Here is a 14945-nt window from a genome sequence, read left to right on the forward strand (position 1 = left end):
AGACGCCACTCTGTTGTGAGAAGGTTCATCCGCCTTGATGACCGTTGGGATTCGCCAAATCTTCTTTTGAAATGACTTGCCATCTTCTTCCGCCCCTCATGCTGTTGACCTTTCCACGCTTCAATTTTCATTGATAATGATAAGGGAAAAGGATAGGCTTGGGATAGAATAGGATAGGGTACAGGATATCGATAGGTCGTTGTAGGACACACTTTGTCTGGCTCCTCCCCTTTGGCCTGTCCGGCTTAGGTGACCCTTCTCGTAGCTAGGCTACCGCCGGCATAGTCCTCCAGATCCAGAGCACGCAAAACTTCCTCGCCCGCACGATAGTGCTACGTTAAGGCGGTGTCCCGTGAGGAGGAAACGTTAAGCGTCACTAATGACAAGATCAGGAATCGCAGTACGCTGTCAGACAGTTTCGAAATGAAAACAAAAGTCCGGCAAGGTGATGGACTGTTACCAATTTTATTTAACCTGGTTTTGGACGAAGTAGTGAGACAGTTGAGACAACTAAGTAGATTTTTATACACCTACTTTTTGCGTATTGTGCATGGTCTCCTTCGAAATACTCTCCTCCACAATGGATAAACCGCTCCAACGCCGTTTCCACTTCCGGAAGATCAAAGGTGTGCAAATAGGGTACAAGATCAAACATAATGCAACAGTGGACTGCCTGGCATTCGCAGATGACGTGGCACTCCTTTAAAGAAACAGGACAAGAGGCAAAGACAACACTAAAAAATCTAGCCGAAACAGCAGAAAAGATCTGACTGAAGATTGCATATAAGAAAATGTTCAAATGAGTGTGAAATCTTATGGGACTTAACTGATAAGACAATCAGTCCCTAAACTTACACACTACGCAACCTAAATTATCCTAAGGACAAACACACACACCCATGCCCGAGGGAGGACTCGAACCTCAACCGGGACCAGGTGCACAGTCCATGACTGCAGCGCCCTAGACCGCTCGGCGCATATAAGAAGACAAAGACATTGAACACAGTCTGACTGAAAGATAAATGGCCGAGTGGTTGAGAAAGTCAACAGTTTTCGTTATTTGGGGAGAAGATAACTGGTGGTATACGGAGAAACAGTAGCGAAGTAGATAGGGCACAGCTTTTGCAGAAGCTGAGATATGCGGTGAAAACAACGTGTGGCAAGAAAAATCTGTCATTTAATGCCAAATTGCGACGTTACACAGCAACTGTAAATAAGATACGGAATGCAGCATGTCATACGGGAAACAAAGTCAGAGATGACTGGAAGGCTGTAGGAATAAAAGAAAGGAACTTTCAGGCAGTTGTACAGGACAGGGAGAGGTATAAAGGGTTGGTGGATGGTCATAAGCGACCGGGCACCAAAATCAGAGTTGTGTTAACAGAAGAAGAAAGAAACAAAAGAAGCGAGAGAATGAAGAGGTACTGGGAAGAAAGAAAACGCGCCGAAGAAGCCACACGTCATCCTGAAAGGTCCTAACGAAGAAGAAGAAGAAAACAACCTTGTTGAAAGGACGAAGATTTGCAACGACTGACGAGAGAACAAAAAAATTCACAGACGCGATCCAGTAAGAGGCGTACCGAGTCTGCTTCCGGAAGTGGAAATGGTGTTGGAGCGGTTTATCAATTGTGGAGGAGAGTATTTCGAAGGAGACCATGCACAATAAGCAAAAAGTAGGTGTATAAAAATTTTGTGGACAAACTTTCGGAAATTTTTGAACAGACCTCGCATACTGAACGCTTAGAGCACGAGTGCTGTCGGACAATGTATGTTCATAACTCCACAGAAAGAGTAACTATTGTTTGACTTATATTTCTTTCACTTATTATGTTGTAAGTTGCATTGAAAACACATTATGTAAAACACCATGTATCTATCAAATAAGATTTAAATATAATGTTTTACAATGAAACTATTTTTACGTATTTCATGTAGTCACAAGGGTTGCCAACAGATGGCAACACACTCATTGGGTACGGCAATGCTATGAATAGCTCGTAACGGCAACAAAAATATTACTTCTGTACTACCGGACGTCACAGGACACGCCGAATGTTACTCGTCACGTTTCTTGTGGACGCCACATGCTACTATGCGGCAAGTGCTGCGTCAGGGGCGCCCACTTTCGCTGATCGTGCGGCGGAACGCAGACGAACTAATCCCGCTGAGTCACGCCTGTGCCAGACCGGCTGCTCTCGGCGCCGTCTGCGGATCGATCCCCGTCGGGCTCGGAGTGGCGCGATCTGAGCCCGCCTATGGCGCGCCGTCTCGTCCACGCTGGGCTGTCAGCCGAGGTCTCCCAGATGGCTGATGGCTCTAGCGGGTCGCGCGCGCGCCGTTCAAAGTCACCTGCATAAATATTGAGCCATCCTAACTCTATAACCGTCCATAACTACGAAAGTGTTGCCGCTTCTGACCCCTCGATTATGTCCCATAAATGTTCGTGGGATTCATGTCGGGCGACCTGGGTGGCCAAATCATTCGCTGGAATTGTCCTGGATGTTTTTTAAACCAATCACGAACAATTGTGGCTCAGTGAATTAGTGCATTGTCAACCATAAAAATTTCATAGTTATTTGGGAACATGAAGTCTATGAAATGCTTTAAATGGTCTCCAAGTAACCGAACATAACCATTTCCAGTCAATGATCGACTCAGCTGGACCAGAGTACCCAGTCCATTCCACGTAAACACAGCCTACACCAGTATGGAGCAACCACCAGGTTGCACATTGCCATAGCTTCCTGGGATCCGATCCACTCTCGGATCCTACCATCAGATTTTAACAACCGATATCGGGACCCATCTGATTAGAACACGGTTGTGCAGTCGTCTGGGGTGCAACCTATACGGTCACGAGCCTAGGAGAGGCACTGCAGGCGATGTAGTGCTGTTAGCAAAGGCTCTCGAGTCGGTCGTCTGCTCCCATAGGCCATTAACGCTCATTTCGCCACAGTCTCCTGTCAGATGCATTCGCCGTACGTTCACACTGGTTTCTGCTGCTTCTTAACGCTGTGGTGCTTGCCAGTTAGCACAGAAAACTTTACGCAAGCGCCGCTGCTCTCGTTCGTTAAGTGAAGGCCGTCGGTCACCGCGTTGTCTATGGGGAGAGATAATGCCTGAAATTCAATATTCTCGGCCCACTCTTGACACTGTTGATCTGGGAATATTTAATTCCCTAACGATTTCGGAAATGGAATGTCCCATGCTTCTAGCTCCAACTCCCATTCCGGTTCCAACATTTATTAACTCTCGACGAGCGGCGATACTCAAGTCGAAAACCTTTTCACATGAATCCAACAGATCCGCGAATGCACTGCCGTTTCATACCTAGTGTATGCGATACTACCGCCATTTCTATATGTGCATATCGCTATTCCATGACTTTTGCCACCTCAGTGTAAGACCGTCACCTGATTACTTCGGCTTAAGGAATTGTTGAAAGTTACTAACACGTTGACTAAAGTTTTGCATCACACCTATACTTCGAATTTCATGGCACAGAAAGTAAAAAATGGCTAGACGGCGCTTGTATATATTCATTTGTAATGCGCCCAGATCACCGAATCAAATAAACAAATTTATTCACAACACTCCTGAGCCACGTCAATACGTGGTGGAACGTCCCCTTCCTCGGATTCTGCCGTGAAGCAGTTGTAGCGAACCAGCTCATCAAGCCAGCCCTAGTCCAGACTGTTCCCCTTTTTTAATGGTGATCCTGCGTAAGTTGCGGAGAATTCTTGGTCATTGTCAACTTCCAAAAATATCTCGTTTCAGTCTATTCCATACATGTCCGATTGTGTTCATGCCCGGGGAACAGGCATGTGACTGCAGTCTGGTAACTCTCGCATGTTAAAGCAGCGTACTGCAAGATGAATACGAGAGTTATCATCCACGAGATGAAATTGTCACCAAAATGTTAGTGATATTGGTTACAGAATCTCGTCCCTGCACCGTGCGTCAGTGAGGTTGCCCTCAACAACGACGAGAAGTGCACGGTTGTCTCATGTAAAGCCACCCCATAACATCACTCCACAAGACCTCACTGAAATGGGAGTCGTGGTGTTGGAGGCATTTGATATTACCACGTTGTCTCCAAATACGTTATCAGTGATTGTTACGTGTAACTATCATGTTTTATGTTTTTCTGCTATGTTGTAATTGTAAATTACTCTGGTTTCCCATTCTTAAACTCTAGTGTATACGTGTTTTGAATGTGAGCCGGCCGCTGTAGCTGAGCGCTTCTAGGCGCTTCAGTCCGGAATCGCGCGACTGCTACGGTCGCAGGTTCGAATCCTGCCTCGGGCATGGATGAGTGTGATGTCCTTAGGTTAGTTAGGTTTACGTAGGTCTAAGTTCTAGGGGACTGATGACCTCAGATGTTAAGTCCCATAGGGCTCATAGCCATTCGAACCATTTGATTTGAATGTGAACCTGAACAATGCAGGTGTTTTTACGAGAAAGCTGTCTGATGAAAGAGTCATCGAATCAGCCTGAAACTGTATAACTATACTGCAAATAACTTTTATGTATATAAAAAAATGCCGCGCTGTCTGATGCGTCCTGTCACGGTCCTCGCGGCTTCCCCCGTCGGAGGTTCGATTCCTCCCTCGCGCAAGGGTGTTTGTGTTGTCCTTAGCGTAAGTTTAAGTTAGATTAAGTAGTGTGTAAACTTAGGGACCTATGACCTCAATAGTTTGGTCCCATAAGAACTTACCACAAATTTCCAAATTTTTAAAAAAATTAGAAAACGTGAAACTGTATACTCAAAAAACAGTCCTGTAAAGTTCTTTATCGTGCAGTCCAGTGAACAGAGCTACAATGCTTGACGTCACATAACTAACGTAATGAACATTACACAGAAAATTACAAATCTAAAGAATTAATTTCCAAAATGCTTTCAATAATTGCCCTGGAAATTAATGTACGCAAAGGACTTCATAAAATTCCAAACATTAAATGGCACTCAACGGATGTAACACTTCACTGTAAGAATGAGAATTTCTGCACAACAAATAAAATCTGAACAAACTTTGCCTACATTTTTAAATTCAACGCTTTACTTCGAGTGATCTTACTCTGCCCAGACTGCGACGTTAAACTGGCTCTAACAAATTTTGTGGCTTACCTTGTGGCAACGGAAATTTGGTACTGCTCGAAAGCCATGAAAATAAAAAATGCAGCGCAACAACGAACCAACTAAAGAAAAGAAACCTTGTCCAGCGTAATTCCTGGAAAAGCAGCTGTGCATAGCACCGTATTTCGCTCAGTGCAATGCGGCAGCACACAATTACAAAAGAAAATTTTCATGGGAAGACATGAGTAGAAACTCGACTTAGTAAATGATTGAAAAGAGACTAGCGTTCAAAAATTGTATTGTAAAAAATCAAACTCATTCCTTGACAACTGCAACCATTCTTACAAAAATCGCTTCTTATTAAGAGACATACACACATCAACAAAAGTTTTGCATCACCCCCAGTTCCCAGAACTCCTGAAGATAGTTGTTGACTGTGGATATTGTTATCACAGACACAGTCCCTTTGACTGTTCAGAGATGTCACTAAACCCGCCCAAAGATGTAAACAACCATGCATGAGCAGCGCCTCTTAGACGGAGGGGGTCTGACAGCCGATCAGTTACAGTCATTCCGCCAGGAAGGAGGTACACGGCTCGTGTTGTTGTAGTTTAACCGTGCCTACACGGTCATTGCCGCGGTTCGATCGCGTCCGTATTGTTACTTTGTGCCAGGAAGGGCCCTCAACAAGGGAAGTGTACTGAATGCTACTGACAACCAAAGATCATACTGCTTGTACTCAGAACTTCTGTGGCGTAAAATTTCGGTCATTGAAGACTTCTGTTTGAAAAATATCCAGTATACAAATATGAAGTACGACACATCGATTAAAAATAGAGCTCAAATCACTTACATCGATACCAAAAAATAAACTAGTAACCTTACACATGGTACAAATAGATGTGAGTTTCGTCAGTAAAGAGCATGCGGCGCCAATCCTGGGTCGTTCATTCTGCACGTTTTCCTGCCCATCTGTAACGGAGTCCAAGGTGACGACGAAGGTGATCGCCATGGTCGTCGGGAATGGAGATTCGCATCATGCAGTCATCTCCTGACAGTTTGATGTGTTATGTGGCGCCTTGTAGCTTCTTCTAACGCCGAATTAAGTTCTGGAGCACTCAGCCTACAGTTCGTTTGATTCATAAGTCGTAGATATCGATCATCCTGTGAACCTGTCAAAGGTGGACGGCTTATACGGTGTAAGTCTTCAACACTACTTGTCAGTAGGAAGCGACTTCGTGTCCGCACCATATCCGTGCACACGTTGAGCAAGTTCCCTGGTTGACAAACATTATAAGCACAACGTGATAAAGTGGACCCAATCATTGGGCGCGATTGTCCTTAGTTGCGTGATTGAATTTCGCTCCACTCTTCCACAGATGCCTGTCATCTGTCTGTGCTGGTGCTTTAGTTCAGTTGAAATGCTCCAGTCCATTAGAGTGCGGCGTTCAACTCATAGGAACCACCCGACCGCAACATTGTTGCACTTGGCCTCCCGTGCCTGTTCTCGGAAACACACGTTGACGTTACAGTAAAGAAGTACAGTGTTGATAAGCAGAACGCTCCACACTGTGAATGGTTTCGAGACTGTTGTACATATACACTGAAGCGCCAAAGAAACTCGTGTAGGCATGTGTATTCAAACACAGAGATATGTAAACAGGCAGAACACGGCGCTGCGGTCGGCAACGCCTATATAAGAGGAGAAGTGTCTGGCGCAGTTGTTAGTTCAGTTACTGCTGCTACAACGGCAAGATTTAAGGTATTTTGGACGTGGTGTTACAGTCGGTGCACGAAAGATGGGACACAGCATCTCCGAGGTGGCAATTCACGACCATTTCACGAGTGTACCGTGAATATCAGGAATCCGGTAAAACATCAAATCTCCGGCATCGCTGTGGTCGGAAAAAGATCCTGCAAGAACGGGACTGACAACTGAAGAGAATCGTTCAACGTGACAGAAGTGCAATCCTTCCGCAGATTGCTGTAGATTTCAATGCTAGGCCATCAGTAAGTGTCAGCATGTGAACCATTCAATGAAACATCATCGATATGGGCTTTCGGAGCTGAAGGCCCATTCGTGTATCCTTGGTGACTGCGTAACACACAGCCTTACGCCTCGCCTGGGCCCGTCAACACCGACAAGGGACTGTTTGGAAACACGTTGCCTGGTCGGACGTGTCTCTCTTAAAATTGTATGGAACGGATGGTCGTCTACGGGTATGGAGACAGCGTCATGGATCCATGGACCCTGCATGTGAGCAGTGGACTGTTCAAGCTGGTGGAGGCTCTGTAATGGAGAGAGGTGTGTGGCATTTGAGTGATATGTGCACCTGATACGTCTAGATACGACTGACAGGTGACAGGTACGTAAGCATTCTGTCTGAGCACCTACATCCATTCGTGTTCATTGAGGATTCCGACGGACTTGGGCAGTTCCAGTAGGACAATGCAATGCCCCATACGTCCAGAATTACTACTGAGTGGCTCCAGGGACAGTGTTCTAACTTTAAACACTTCCGCTGGTCACCAAAATCCCCAAGCACGAACATCATTGACCATACCTGGGATGCCTTCCAACGTGCTGTTCAGAAGAGAGCTCCAACCCTCTTACCCTTACAGATTTATGGACAGCCCTGCAGGATTCAAGGTGTCAGTTCCCTACTTCAGACATTAGTCGGAACATGCCACATCGTTGGGCCCTGCGCAGTATTATCAGGTGTACCAGTTTCTTTGGCTCTTCAGTGTACTATCAAATGGTTCAGCGTGTCATGGAGAAATTTCGCGATAAAATCTCTCTATAAGCCGACTAAAGCGCCATCATTCCCTGGCGCAGTAACGTCATGGTCAAGCAACAGCGCTCGTGGTAACTGTGTTTGTGTTCCAACACAACATCAGGGGTGACTTTTCGATAGGTCATGATAGCAGCAACACACGTGAATGATAATTAATATGATGCATAACGTTTGTTGATGGGTGTATTGCTGCCAGTACGGTCTATTTAAAGCTTGCAGATGACGCTACAATTTTGTCAGGAACAACAATTGAAGTATATCTGCTGAACGGAATGAATAGTGTCTTGAAAAAGAGGTTATAGGATGAGAATCAGCAAATATGAAACAGGCTTAATGGTATGGCGTCGAATAAAAATCTTGATAGAATCATTTTGGGAAATGAACTGTTAAGAGCGTGGGATGAGTTTTGCCATTTGAGTTAGAAAATAAACGACGTTGGCCGAAGTAGAGAGGATATAAAATGCAGATCTGCAGTTGCAAGAAAAGCGTTTCTGAATAAAAACGTTGTTAATATAAAATACAAAATTTAAATATTGGGAAGTCTTTTCTGAAGTTGTATGACTGATAGCGGCCTTGTACAGAAGTGAAACGTGGAAGAGAAACAGTTCAGACAAGAAGAAAATAGAAACTGTTGATGTGGTGTGTTTCAGAAGAATACTGAAGATTAGAAGGGTTATTCTGACCAGTTCCATGTGGCCCACCACAAATTCCTCTCCTGCACGTACCTCTGCGTTTCAGAATAGCACCCAATTATTTGTTGGATATATTCCAATTTCTGTCTTCCCCTACAATTTTTACCCTCTACAACTACCTCAACTATCGTATAGGTTATACCTTGATGTCGTAACTCATGTCATCTTGACCCTTCTTCTTATCAGTTGCTTAGAGGTGTGTGACCCGCTTTGGACAGGGTGATGGAGGACATCGAGAAAGATGAAAGAAGGGCAGCTTGTAAGATACCTCTTACGTGAGGAGGAAGACATTTTTACCAGTTTTAATAAATTATTGTCTCTTATTGATGTATTCACGATAGTTAGGAAGTGCTGTAGTCCGTAGCCGGCTATGAGTCGGAGAGCATTTCCCGCGCTAGCTGGCTAGGTGACGAAGCGACCATATGTGGCGCGTAGTGGGGTGGGGCTCGGCGCTGGACCGTAGGAACAAGCGTCAGCCTGGGAAATATACACGACGGGAAGTACCGCCATCTTGGCGCCAAAGTCACCGAGTTTGTTTATTTATATCTAATAATTAAAGTCATTTATGACAACATGAATACTAGGAGGAGCCTCTGAATGTTTAAAACTATTTATCATAATTTATCCTCGTTAAAATTCACACCCGTTCATTAACAAATGCATATCTTAGTAAGTACGAACTTTATCGGAAATCCACGAACTGTGACGAAACTAGTAAGAGATAAGGACTGTGCGCCAAAGTCGCCAGTCGGCGTTAAGAGCTCTTCCTGTCTTGTTCGATGGTAGCCATGCTCTCGGTTACGAGTAGTTTGTGACATGAGTGTTTCATTATTGCTCTAAAAGGAATAAAACTGATATTACGGCATTCTGAATGTTAATTTCGAATAAATAGATACCCTAAAGTTGATCGACAGCAATTTCAGATAATTAGCTTCCACCGACAGAGACATCCAATGCGCCAATGAACAATCTGCACGGGACGACATTTACGAGAGCTGCACCGCGCACAGGTAGGAGGAAATCCGACGACACGACCCACCAAGGCGGATCAAGAAAGGTCCGACCTACACTCGCAAATTCCGGGTGAAAATGCTGACCAGTTATACTGTACGTCACATATACCACCCTCTACGGACTCGCGGCTAAGCTGTGTAATGACAGTATCAGTTTAGAAGCGAGGGAATCTTGCAGCCGGCCGCGGTGGTCTCGCGGTTCTAGGCGCGCAGTCCGGAACCGTGCGACTGCTACGGTCGCAGGTTCGAATCCTGCCTCGGGCATGGATGTGTGTTATGTCCTTAGGTTAGTTAGGTTTAAGTAGTTCTAAGTTCTAGGCGACTAATGACCACAGCAGTTGAGTCCCATAGTGCTCAGAGCCATTTGAACCATTTTTGAATCATGCAAGCTCGTTTTGTACTATCGAGAAACAGGGGAAAGGGCGTCGCGGATATGATACACGAATTCGGGTGACAGTCATTGAAAGAAAATAGTTTTTCCCTGTGGCATTTCTCATGAAATTTCGATCACCAACTTCCACCTTAGGGTGTGAAAATTACTTATTAGCGGACACCTACATAGAGAGTAATGAACACCAAATAAGAGAAATCAGATCTCGCATGTTAAGATTTAAATGTTCGTTTTCCCCGTGCACTGTTACAGAGTGGAGCGGTAGAGAAGTAGCTTGAAGGTGATTCGATAAACCCTCTTCCAGGCACTTAATTGTGAATTGCAGAGTAATCATGTAGAATTAGATGTTATCCACAAGTGTCTCTCCTTGCTGATTCTGTCGAGAACCACCTCCTTCCTTACACTGTCAGTCAGTCCATCTAATTATCAAATTGTTTTCAGCATCACATCTCATACTCTTCGAAACTATTCTTTTACGGTTTTCCAGCCGTCTAAAAGTACAGTTTTAGAAACTCCTTTCTCAAATTAGGGGCGATGTTTCATACTAGTATACTTCTGTTTTTACGTGCTACTTGGTTCGTTCATCATGTGTCATTTGGCTTCCAACATCGTAAAATTCTTTTAATTCGTCTACTTCGTTGCCCCAATTTTGGTGTTGAGTTTATCATTAACCTAATTCCTGCTACTCCATATTACTTTCATCTCTCTTCGGTTTACTCTCAGGCCATATTCTACGCTCAGTAGTCTCTTCATTCCATTCAGAATTTCCTGTTATTCTTCTTCGCTCTTACTGAGGATAGCAATGTCAAAACCTACTCTAATCACTGATATCCTTTCACTATGAATTTTGACCCCACCATTAACCATTCTATTATTTCCGCCATTCGTTCTTAGATGTGTAGACTGAACACTAGTGGCAAAAAAGGTCATCAGTGTCTTAAACCCTTTGTTATCCGAGCGCTTCGCCCTTTCTTCCATTCTTATCTTTCCCACTTGGTTCTTTCACATATAGTGCACTGTCCAGCCACATTAATGTAACCACACGTCAAAAGCCTGAATAACAACCTTTTGCAGAGCAGACCGCTGCGAGACATGCAGGGAGACAGTCACTGAGGTTCTGAAAGGTACAGACAGGGATGTGGAGCCATGTCGACTGAGCTGCCGTGGCCAGCTGCGCTACGTCTCTCGGTTGAGGACCCGCGGCTGGAACAGGTGGTCCCACAGATTCTCCATTGGGTTTATATCCGGGGAGTTTGGTGGCTAGCGAAGTACGGTAAACTCATACAAGTGTTGTTAGAACCAAGCACATACATTATTAGCAGTGTCACACGCTGCATTGACCTGCTGGTAGATGCCATCGTGCGAAGGGAAAACAAACTTCATGTATATCTATACCTACATCTACATGGTTACTCTGCAATTCACACTTAAGTGCCTGGCAAAGAGTTCATCGAACCATTTTTAAACTAATTCTCTACCATACCACACACTAATGGCGCTTGAGAAAAAGGAACACCCAAATCTTTCCGTTCGAGCTCTGATTTCTCTTATTTTACTACGATGATCATTTCTCCCTACGTAGGTGGGTGTCAACAAGATATTTTCGCATTCGGAAGAGAAAGTTGGCGATTGAAATTTCGTAAATAGATCTCGCCGCAAAGAAAACCGCCTTTGTTTCGGTAACTGCCACCACAACTCGTGTATCACATCAGTGACACTCTCACCCCTATTGCGCGCTAACACGAAACGAGTTGCCCTTCTTTGCACTTTTTCGATGTCCTCCGTCAATCCTACTTGGTAAAGATCCCCCACCGCGCAGCAATATTCCAGCAGAGGATGGGCAAGTGTAATGTAGACTGTCTCTTTAGTGGGTTTTGTCGCATCTTCTAAGTGTTCTGCCAACAAAGCGCAGTCTTTGTTTCGCCTTCCCCACGGTATGCTAATAATTTATCAAAATGATATGATAAATTAGCATTTCATGTTACACCAATGGTGAATAAGTCACACGTCTGAAATTTTTCGTCCTCTCTCACGTAACATCTATAAATGAAAAGCTGATACTTACATAGCTTTAACATACATGTATGGTCTGTCTTTGAAAGCAACTGGTCAAATAAACGTTCAATGAATTCAGTATATGATTCCTTAATGAAAAACTAAGCTATTGATGCTTACACAGTGGTAGCTGGATCAAGAAAAATAGTGCGAAACTGGGAGGCTTCTCCTACGTGCTCGCAGAAAAAAAGTGAATACTGCGCCTTCCTTTATTTAAAAGCGAGTTTATTACAGTAAGTTAAATATCACTAGCGGACTCTTTGGTCTTCCGTCCCTTGACACAAATTTTAAACATAGCATACAGAAGATATAAAAAGAAAACTAAGTATGAGGTTCTATACTTCCTACTGCTGTAAAAAAAATTTGCAACTACACTAATTATTTACCATATACGACCCTGTCCAGTCTTCATTGACTAGACTATTACGCCACTAGCTGTCAGCTATTTCGTTAACATCATTAATTTAAACTTCTCAGAGAAGGTAATGAAACAATAAGACATTCGTAAATCTTATGCAAAAGCTAATTACGTACACTGCTCGATATGAAACTACCCTTTACAAACACAGTAGTTTCGTAGTAAGAACTCCAAACAATCAAAAGGAATTAACTGTTAATTTTATTTATGTTTTTAAAATTCACAAAATTTTGAGGCGAAATACACGCAAACGTCATATCATAATTTGAAAGTGCACTATTAAGCCGGTGGTGTAATAATCAGGACTGAAAAAGTTCGAATATGGTAAATAATTCATTTAGTTGCTAATTTTTGTCAGTAGTGCTAAGAGGAAGTGACGTGAACAACATCGTGACTATTGGGGAGTGAGTGAGGATGATGTATTTGAGAGCCACTTTTGTGCTTCTTTCTTTTCTCAGTAACTCAAACCTCTAGCGAGAACGTATCCCAGTAGAAAAGTAAACTACATTCAGTTTCCAGAATGAGATTTTCACTCTGCATTCAGTTTGCTGCAATAAAGGTCCTATTCAATTTTTTCCCTGGACAGTGTCTTTATTTCACAGTGCCTTTATAATCCGGTGCAATGTTCTTTCGTACATACAAGCATAGACGACAAGTGCCCTGTATAAAACTGTTTGTCTCGACTTTCTCTACACAACTTAGGTACATTGTAAATAGTTATCATTTACACCTTATACAGCAGAGTCCTCAAATTAGTACACCCATAGGGACAGTGGACAAGTGTAAATTCGGTGTACTTTTCGTTCCAACTCATCCATAGTGAAGAGATCCTGTGGGATGTGGAACATGTCAGAAAAAAAGAAAACACAATAAATATTTACAAAATAACAATAGATATCGCCCTTCTGGATGTGGAATCTGCGAAAGAATAAATAAATAAACAAATAAAATTAATCATATTTCCATTAAAAAGGCTATGAAACTGTTCATCAAATATTAAATGTGAAGTACATTTAGAGGCCTACAATTCAAAGGCTATTGTAGCCACACATCATCAAATAATAATGTGTTAAGTTTGTTTGGTAACTTAAACAGTTTTGAAATTTGGATGTTTTACATTAAAATCATCGGCGCAACAGGAAGGAGCTAGAAAATTCAGAATTTATATTCGGATTCCTTTTTCATTGTAATTAAATGGAAACAGCATGCTGGATCTCACAAAGTAATATTTTGGTTGAAATTCATGATTTTCTGTTTTTGTGTCCTAAAAGTTTGGAAGCAAGATAGATTAAGTAAGTAATTAGATAAAGCTAGGATGTTTAGATTTAAGTAGAATGGAGATACGCTGTAACAAAAAAGATGTGAGAAGTTTAAAAAAGGTAGCTATAAAACTATAGCTGTAGCGTCTCTCCAAAGGGAAAGTTCAGAGCTCATCTATTGCGTGAAGGACAACTAAAATAATTCTCTCGCCAAAAGTATTGAACCTAGCAACATTAAAATTGTATTATAGAATGTGTGCTGATTGCAGAATTAAATCGAGAGCTTCACTGGCCTTCAGCGAATGAAACAATAAATTATTTAGTAATTTGAAGTGGCGTTTTGCTAGCCCTGCGGCTAGACAGTAAGGCAAATTTTGTCAGCTGCGCCTTTGGCGGTCCGCACGGTGGCTATATAAATAAGAGCGTGCGAGCTAGAGTAAAGCCCCAGTTCTCTTCTAGATTCGTATCAGCACGCACTCTGTGTCGGAAGCCACATCACGCTTGTGCAGTTGCCAGGGACAGCCTTGGATGCCATATTACGTAACTCGGAATGCAATTAGCAATGAGTTCGTATTGGGCTAAAGTGTTGATAACGGAATGACCAGTGATTTAGTCTCAGTTTGCGTATGTCGCATTTTCACGTGTCGCCGCAGGATAGACTTTCTACCATTACTAGGGTGGCATTTGATGAGTATTAACATCAAATTTTGGCGAGCATTTACTTTGAACATTTACATCGATAATGATTATTGAACAGTTTCATTATCTAGGGATAATAGGATCCACGCAATAGACTCTGACCAGCTCTGGTAGTACAATAGTTGATACGGGTAATCATTTGTCTGGAATTTTACTCTTTGCTGTTTTCAGAATATATCGAAAATTGTTACAGTAAACTGCATTTTCTATTAATTGCAGAAATTTTCCTAAATCATCAGAGTAATGAACTTCAATAATCAATGAATTTTGTTCTCCATCAGAGTGGGCACAGTGAACTTTAATTGCAGGCATTGCATTTTTGCTAATCACTTTCTGGTTGCCAATATTATAGCTAGAGAGCCTGTGTTGAGAACGGCAAACAAACAATAGAAGATATATAATATAAATTTTCTACCCGCCACCCCACAAACTTACTGAAAGGTTCAGCAACACTGCACATGTCTGTTACTTCTGTACCTTTTACTCTTAATGCTATGTGCTCCTTTTCATCTCTGGGTCTACCGGTCTGTTCCTTCACTATATTCC

At 42.9% G+C, this 14945-nt stretch overlaps 1 protein-coding gene across 2 annotated transcripts in view; it reads left to right on the plus strand.

The window, feature by feature from the left end:
• LOC126281398 (feline leukemia virus subgroup C receptor-related protein 2) overlaps nt 1-14945 on the plus strand; it is a 636393-nt gene that overhangs the window by 609393 nt on the left and 12055 nt on the right. The window lies entirely within an intron of this gene.

Source organism: Schistocerca gregaria, chromosome 7 (genome assembly GCF_023897955.1).
Source record: "Schistocerca gregaria isolate iqSchGreg1 chromosome 7, iqSchGreg1.2, whole genome shotgun sequence".
NCBI classification, from domain to species: domain Eukaryota; kingdom Metazoa; phylum Arthropoda; class Insecta; order Orthoptera; family Acrididae; genus Schistocerca; species Schistocerca gregaria.